Here is an 8,982-nt window from a genome sequence, read left to right as displayed (position 1 = left end):
GTGAACAGAGCACCTCTGATCCCTTGCTGCGCACCCTAATTAATTTGTACGTGGCCACAAGATCACCCCTCAGCCTTCTCTTGTGGAGGCTGAAGAGGTCCAGGTCCCTCGGTCTCTCCTCATAGGCCTTGTCCTGTAAGCCTCTAAGCATATGAGTGGCCCCCCTCTAGAGCCTCTTGAGTCTATCAACATCCTTCCTGAGGTATGGTGCCCAAAACTGAACGCAGTACTCCAACTGTGGTCTGACCAATGCCGCACACTGGGGAAGTATCACCTCCTTGGATCTATTTGTCATGCATCTGCTTGGAGTCTACTATGACTCCAAGATCCCTTTCTGCTTCTGTGCCGCTGAGAGGGTCATTTCCCAACCAGTAGGTGTGCTGGATATTATTGCACCCTAGGTGCAGCACCCTGCATTTGTCCTTGATGTACTGCATCCTATTGTGTACTGCCTACTTTTCTAACCTGTCCAGGTCTGCCTGCAATCATTCCCTACCCTCCAGAGGGCACACTTCAACCCACAATTTAGTATCATCCGCAGACTTGGGCAGAGTATGCCTCACACACAGATCTGAGTCTCTGATGAAAAATTTTTTAGGTTCCACTGAAATTTGAACTCAGATCACTAGATTCAGAGTCCAGAGTGCTAACCATTACACCATGGAACCCCTTGCGCAGCTCTATAAAGGAAAGACATTCTCATACTTGGAGTCAAACCCCTGCCACCTGGGTGAAAACCACAAATCCTAACTGCTAGACCATGTGGGAACGACTAAATGGAAGACTAGCAGTGGATAGCTTCAATCCATTGACCTCTGGGTTATAGACCCAGCATGCTTCCATTGCACCACTCTGCACTAAAAGCTTAGGTTCCACCGAGATTTGAACTCAGATTGCTGGATTCAGAGTCCAGAGTGCTAACCATTACACCATGGAACCCCTTGCACAGCTCTCTTAGGGTGTTTTGTTATAGAGAAGAACAGGGGTTTGGAGGCAATAGTCTCTCTCTCTCTCATGCATTAGCCTGGTCTGTTCATGACTAGACTATTCTCTTAAGTCACACAGTAAAAGGGTAGACTGCAGGTCCTATGACTTTCACCGATTACCTGATGTCTAGCCTGCAAGTCACGTGACTTTCATTTATATTCACAGGTTGGTTTCTGGGAGCTCCAGACTGCCTGCTTTTAAAGAACCAGTAGGGATTACAGACATCATGGCAGAGAACTCCCTAGGGAAGAGAGGGAGGTATGCAACCCTCCTTTAAGTCAAATGCCAACATGGAAAATAACTAGGGGAAAATGTAACTTGAACTTATCTCAAAAACAAGTTTTCTTTGGGTCAGTTTAAGGATTTGGCAGAAGTTCAGTTTTGATTTTATTCCAACTGTTTTATCCATTCTTTTTTATCCGTACTGACTGAACTCATGCTGAAACTCACCCCGCAGAGAAAGAGAAGGTAATATCTGTGCACTATTTAAATTTAATTTAAACTTTATGAATTTCAGCAGGTCTTAAGTGATGCATAGGCCTTGAGTTGGAACCTGCATAGGGGTGAATGAATGGATGAGTAAATAAGAAAGAGAAGTGAAGTAAATTACTGGCACTTTTTGCAAGCTTGTATAGACTGCAGTGTACCATGTCAGCACAAAACACCTTTGAGTCTGTATCAACAAGTTCAGATTTGAAAATGAGGATAAATTGCCTTATATTACCACAGCTTTGTGAAAAGATAGAAGTTTCTGGATGGGATCTACAGCTTTCAGGTTCAGGTATCAGCTGCATAATTTCCTGTGTGATTTCAACACACTAATCTTTTTTTCAGTGAGCTGCTTTGCATACTGCATATGCCTTATATAAGCACGTTGAGGTTATAAATTAAAAAATATGTATTTTTTTGGCAGAAGATTGCTGGCACATGATACAGCGTTCAGAGCTCTTAACCATAGCTGAGATACAGATGTTCATTGCCCATATAATCTTTCTCATATCAGATAATCACACCAAGCCAATTCCTTTATCTTAAGCACCTTGTTGTGGGAACAGAATCCTGAGTGCATGAATTGCCGAGTTCCCTTATGCTTTTTATAACAGGCATTAAAAAAAAAAATCCAACTGGGCGCCTAAATGAAAATCAAACATGCAGGATGCCTACGATAAGAAAGGAGAACCACTAACACAGTAAAAATATAGACGGAGATAAACTGGAAGCCAGCCAACAGCACACAGCCATATGGAGACTAAATAAAACCAGGTGAGGTTTCTTCTATAGTGGAATGTAAAATGTGATTGCATTTGAGACACAGATGCTATTTTCTTCAAGATCATCCAGAGATTTTCATTCTTGTTATTTGTTATTTTATTTGGCTTGGCAAGAGGCTACAGAGCAGAGTGCTGACTGGGTGAAAAAGGGCATACTGCAGCAATGGCGTTCACAACATGAGAGCAATACTTCTGTCACAACTGTGGGGACAATCTATTCTCAAAAGAGGATTTTGCTCTACCAGAACGGATCAAATTAAAAACAAACGGGGAAAGCTCAAGGGAGAAAATAATATAATACCGCCCCCCATCCTCAGAAGTGATCTAGGTACCACAGAAGCAGGATTGGAAGGGTCCTTGTAGATTTTCAAGCCAACCCCCTGCCTGGGCAGGAAGGGCAGGCATTCTATAGGATTCCCATACAGTCTCCCATCCAAATATGAACCAGGCTCAGGCCTGCTTAGTTTCCCAGATCACATACAATCAATCCCATCTGGCCATAGGCATGGTGAACCTTAACCACCGGGTGAGTCAAGAGTCAAGCTCCAGTGAAAGGCAGGAGTTCAGGCACATCTCTGTGTTTAGCACTTCCTAGCTCCTGGTACTAACAGGCTTTCTGAATTGCTGTTTGGAGGTACCCCCTGCTCCCCTTTCTTTGCATAGAGTGCAGAGGTATCTCTGAATTTTGATAATTGATTGTATAGGGATCATAGGGGCTCAACTTTGGCAAAGGAAATTTCCCTCCTGGTATAACAGAGCCCAATGCCTTATAGGTGCCTACACAACTGCTTTGAATTTGGGCCTATCATGACCAAGTTCACGACAACACGGCATGTGCCGTGGTCCATGCCATTTAATTAGCTGACATTATCAAAATCTGCAGTTAATTTCTGTATTTGATGCTGAGCCCTCCTGCTCCAGGTGTCATGGCTTTGGACTCAACAGGAAACAAAGTGTCTTTCTGCACTAAGGATTAAACTTTCAGCAGGCTGCAGAGCGGTGGAGCTTCCTCTGCCTTTGCCCTAGGCAGCAGTGCTGTTCCACTGCAGGAAAAGGGGACAGGATTTGTCAGTCCTGCCCAAGAGCTCAGTACTCTCAGATAATCATACAGTTCTGCTCTCCAGGGCTGCCCTGTCATCTAGCGTGCTGGGGAGAGGGGGCCTCAGTCGGTGAGGAGGGGCAGGTTGAATGAAGCTGTATTATGTGGATTGCAAAGGCATTCTTCCCAGTGGACAAAGCACCAGCTGTGGGGGAAGCTTGTGCAAATCTGTAGCCCATTTTTCAACTCCCCTGTCTCTATCCATTGGCATCTGGATTTTCAGCATCAGTCACTCTGACTGCCTGCTGGTTCCAGGATTAAGAGATTTGTTGAGCTCCAATGTGTTGCGAGGCCTGTTTTTTCTTTTGTTTATTCCCCTCGCTTATTCTGAAGTGGCATAACCATTTTTGGAACATCTGAACTCTGGTTTCCCAGGGATTCTGCTGCAACATCTGTAGCACATGGAAGCTGTTCATTCCTTGGAAAATCTCATGGCCCAGTTATCTATGGCAGGTTCACCTGTATGCAATTGTTGGTCATGTCTAGTTGGCACTTTCCCTCTTTTCTCTCTCATCATTTGATAGATTGCTTTATTCACTTTCAAGGGTTTCAGTTACATGAATATTCTGCAAGCCTGCTGCATCCTACATGGAAAAGCCAATGAACAATCTGGTTCCTCTCTGATTCATTAGATCATTGTTTCATGGCCTGGACCTCCTCTGCTGCTCCATCTTGCTATAAGTTTGTTAAGTTTTTTTCCAGTTTGTCATGGGCCTTCGTGGGGGGAGGGTTAAGATTAATCTTTTAGTATGTTTTGTCCAAAAGGAGTATTAGGTTGTTGCGTATTTTGAAATGTTATTTCTTTGGTTGTGGCTTTTCCTCGTTTGCTTTGTTTCAAGAAAGGAAAGTTGGAACAAAACCTCGCTGAAAGCAAAATCAGGGGGCCACCCTGGCTCTGTGGACCTCAAAGGTAAAACTCCCGTGGTCCTCAATTTATACTCAGGGTTACATCCAAAGTGATGGTTACAGCCATATCCTTGCATTAGGTGAGGAACAGGCAATAAGCTCTTCATGTGTTCATAATGGGTTGATTTCCTCTCTGCCATCCTTTGTCTTTAAACTCTGAGAAAAATTCATATCACATGAGAAGTAAATGGAATGGAACTACACCAAAGAAGAATTTGCCCTTTTGTGTCATTGTACTGCAAAGAAAGCAAAATCCCAACCACACCCGACCCTCATACTTATGATGGGAGAAAGCTTAATCATGAACTTCCCCTTGACCTCTTGTCTACTGTCCTGTGTGTCCTGCCTTCATTGAATCCCTTTCAAAATCCACCACCTCCTGTATTTGTGTCCTCAATGGCAATCTCAGCAGAGTAGCCACTGCCTATGTGGACAGGAATTAGACTTCTTTCTTAGTCCTACTGGGGGTTGTTCTGTCTCTTTGTATTTGGAAAAAAAATACTTTCAGCTGGTTATTCAATGGAAAAAGTGATTTATGGGGTGTTAGTGTCCTGATTGGCTGAGCTTGCACAGCTACAAAACGTAATAGGGTGTAGCTTGCTACACAGAGACATTTGGTTCATCTCAAACTGTGGGCACAAGAGCAGTAGGATACTTTGGCTTTGACATGGTAACTTCCTTTAATGTGTTTTTAAAGACAGCTTTGGATGAAATTGGAGGGGTTTTATTAACTTAGTGAAACTCAAAATGAAAATAATTGAAAACAAATGTCCTGGATCCTTTCCTTCATTGTGCAATTGCAAAAGTCTGTCAGTGACATCCCAAGTCATTCAAGACTCTAGTTATGCTGTTTTAGATACTGAGGCCAATGCTTTTCTTTGGTCTTTTTTTTACAAGGTTTAGGCATCAGCTGGCAATATAGAAAAGGAGAGAGAAGTGAATTTGCTGCATGTCACCATGCTGAACAAACAAGTGATTTTAGGAATGCAAGCAACTTGTAAAGATTGGGGGGATGGGTAATTGTAAAGGGGGGAATTGTGAAATGGGAAACTGCAGCTTAAAAAAGCAGTTAAGTGACCTGAGGTACCTAAATCCCAGTTTCAAAACAGACTGAAACCCAATCCATGCATGTTAAGCATTTAAATAATTTTAAGCATCGGAGTCTCAGAAGCCCAAGTCTCACTGAAAGTATAGTAAGGGACACATCTTTAGCCTTTACTAACTAAAGTAAGTTTTTACCATGTTTTACCCATGTTCAACATCTCAGAGCCCATACCCCCTGGAACAGACATTAAATCTGTATTCCCCTTCAGATTGAGTATCATCATCAAAATATGTAACTAAGGTGCAACTCAATCATGATTGATACGCCAAAAAATGTGACTCGGGTTTTCAGATCACAGGATGTATTTGTTGGGCTGGAGATTAGAATAACCATCTTTTTCACTGTTAAGCTGAGCAACTTTGCTCTGGAACTAGTAAGAATTCATAAATATGGAACCACATGATGACACCTCTAGAAAGTCACTTTTCAGAGAAGAATAGTATTCCATGTGAAATTCATCTCTGTACAGAGAAGTAGCACTAGGCCTCTCTAAATTCACTCCCGTGGTAGCTAAGAGCAGAAAATAGAGTAGGATTGCATGTAGCTTTCTCACCAAATCACAAGTGCCCAGCAGTCTTTCAAACTCAGGAAGGCAATGTGTTTAGTATTCTGCCACAGACCTGCTGTGTGATTTCAGTCAATCAGTAAATCACATCTTTTTTCCTACTTCCACCTCTTCTCTCTCACTTTGCCTTTCTTCCTATTTAGGCTGTAACATGTGTGGAGCAGAGGTTGTCTCTTATATTGAGCTGCAGCTACCAGGGACTGTCCGAATCATTGAAGCTCTCCAAATCTTTTCTGAAGATTTGGAGAGCTTTGAATCGATTTGGACCTTTTTATTGGTCCTCTGATTCAATTCAGATTCAGAGATTTGGCCACCGAATCGGGCCAAATCTCCTCTGAATCAAATCACCGCCTAAAGATCACACAGCCCTACTGGGCATGTCTACATGTTCATTAATGCGCAGTAGTTGCTATGCATTTAGTTTAGTACTTGTTTAATGATATACAATGGCGATACATAGGGGTGCACATGGGTGCATGTGTACCCCCTGAGATTGGCAGTTCACCCCCTGACAGGAGTGCTGTTGATGCTGCCAGTGGTGCCTGCAGGCAGTTGCTGCTTGTCACCTCCCCCCACAAATCACTGGCGGCATCTGCGGGGTGGTCCCTGATTGTTGCTGGCCACCACCAATGCTGCTGCTGGTGTCCACTGGTCAGTGCCTGCCCTCCCCCCCGCCATGCCGACACTGCTACGGCTGCCTGCAGGAGCTCTCTGCTTGCCGCCGCCACACCCCCCACCACTGCCACTGCTGCCACCACCTGTGGGTGGTTGCTGTGCCCCCCCAGCTTCCAGGGGCATGCGTTGTTCATGATAAAGTACTAACTAAACGTGCAGTAACTACAGTAGTACTGGTGCACAGTTTTTTTATGACGTTTGTGCACAGTGTTATTAGGCTACTGCACTGTAAGTGTCTTGTGTAGATGTGTCCATTGTCCACAGATGAGAAGCAATGGAGAGTCAGCTTAATGACTGCTCTGACTGAATAGTGGGATGCTGAGGAGCTTGACTGGAGCTGGGAAAAGCTAGTCCCCAGTAGTGAAATGAGGGGTGGGTGACTGGGGCATCAGCTGCTACCTCTGCTGGCTTGGCCACTATTGCTGCCACCAGTCCAGCTGCCATCATTGCCCCCACTGCCACTCCAGCCCACAGTGCAGAACTAGGTTGTTACATCTCGGCTTGTCCTTCCAGCTTGTCTGCAAGGATTGGGAGGTAGAGAAAATGGAAAATGCCAAAACTGGACTAAAGGAAGGAAAGAGGGCAAAGCAGTGTCGCAGAAAGGGCTCACGGGAAAACAACAGGAAAGACTCACAGAATGACACAGGAAGCTTTGCGTTCTGGGAAGGGAAGTGGGTTAAACACAGGACCTGACAGTACCAGAGACACTAGCTGAACTAAAAAGCCTTCATGGCTCTAAAGACAAGCCAGGAGTTTCAGGAGAAGGACCTTGGACACTCAAGGAGACTCTGACTTAGACCCAAAGGACACTTTAGAGTGGTAAAGAAACCAAGGCAGGAAAAACGCAAAGAAGTGTTTGCTATGTTGTCTAGATATTCATATTTCTTATACTGCTAAGCAAAGAGTAATGGTGGGTTACAATTCTGTGCAATGTCTGCCTGCATCTCTGTTTGCTTTATTTATCTTGTGTCCCTGAAGGGTTTAACTGTAAACCCAAAGTACCCAAATGGCTGGAGTTCTGCAAGACATCCCTAAGCTACTTGGTTTCTGGGGGTCAGTACGCTTCTAGAGGCGTAAGGCAGTTGGGTTGAGAGGTCCTGCTTTGTGAAGGAAGCAGACAAGGCCTATGTCTAGGAAATGTGCCAGAGAGGCCAAGGGAAGAAACAATGCTGCTGCCTTTTCAGACCAAGGAATGCTTAAAAGTACATGGGTCCTCTGGATTGAGACCAAAGGCAGCTGCCTGGTGAATGTCCATAGGGGGAGCTCTGTCAGGACTGTGACAGAGCATAATTACACCATTCCATTTACAGAACAATTCAGACCATAAATTAGGAGTGCATGATTGGAGGGGTCTCTTTTCAGTTCTACACAACTTTGTTTGGAATGAGTAGCCAAAATTTTAACAAGTCACTCTGGTAGATCAGAAAAGCTGTTGGACATGGATTTCTCATATAAAGCCAATTGAATGCTATTATAACCCACAGTATATCTCCTGAGTACAGGATTTTCTGGTAAGACACATATACAATGTTCTTTGTTAATATATGCAAGTGACCACAAGGAATGCGGCAGTTCAAACTTCAGCTTTTATAACCTGCAAAGAACTGAGAGTGAAAAAAAATCAGTTGACATTACAGCCCAAAATGTTTTATCCATGCACGTCTGGTGTAAATATCAGCTCACCTCCTGACACAATTCCAAAAATTCCTGTCTGAGTCTCAAAAAAGGATCAACTCTTTATTCACTGAGGCCAACTCGAGGCAGAGCACACGCAGTCCATATTGTTCAAATTTCCAGATTTTAATAGCTTCCGCAATCCACTTTACAGTCTTGCTCAGTCTGCATTTGAATCACGCTGGCCTCAAGTCCCCACATTTAGAGCTCCTCAGTCCTAAACCCGGAAGGACAGAAGTTATACATAAACCAGTTTAAGTGATCATAAACTGGTTTAAACCTGTAAAAGAACAGAAGTTCAGTGCACATAAACCAGTTTCAAAATGGCTGAAACTGGTTTAAGATAAACCTGGTTGAATATAGTATGAGACTTAACTGATTTGGGTCAGACTGGTTTATGAAACTTTGGTCCCAGACCTCTTCATGGTTCAAGTCATGAACAACACGTGCCTCTTAAGGCTGGGGGGCATGGTGACCACCCACAGGTGGCGGCAGTGTCGGCAGCAGGGGCGTGGCAGTGGTAAATGGGGACTGCCCGCAGGCAGTTGTGGTGACATCTGCAGTGAGGGCGGTGCAAGCAGGGACTGCCCACAGGTGGCTGCAGTGGTGTTGGCGGTGAGGGGAGGAGGGTGACGAGCGGCAGGTAGTGAGTGGAGACTGCCTGCAACCACCGTCCACGCTGTTCGTGGCGGTGAATGGG

General features: G+C 44.4%; 2 non-coding genes across 2 annotated transcripts; both read right to left on the bottom strand.

The window, feature by feature from the left end:
• Positions 1 to 596: 596 nt before the first annotated feature.
• TRNAQ-CUG lies at positions 597 to 668 on the bottom strand. The gene has a single exon. It is a non-coding gene; the product is annotated as a tRNA-Gln (tRNA).
• Positions 669 to 867: 199 nt separating this feature from the next.
• Positions 868 to 939, bottom strand: TRNAQ-CUG. The gene has a single exon. It is a non-coding gene; the product is annotated as a tRNA-Gln (tRNA).
• Positions 940 to 8,982: the final 8,043 nt, after the last annotated feature.

Source organism: Alligator sinensis, unplaced genomic scaffold (assembly GCF_000455745.1).
Source record: "Alligator sinensis unplaced genomic scaffold, ASM45574v1 scaffold1371_1, whole genome shotgun sequence".
NCBI lineage: Eukaryota > Metazoa > Chordata > Crocodylia > Alligatoridae > Alligator > Alligator sinensis.
The sequence above is the reverse complement of the archived record's forward strand: the minus strand, read 5'-3'. Positions and strand labels throughout refer to the sequence as shown.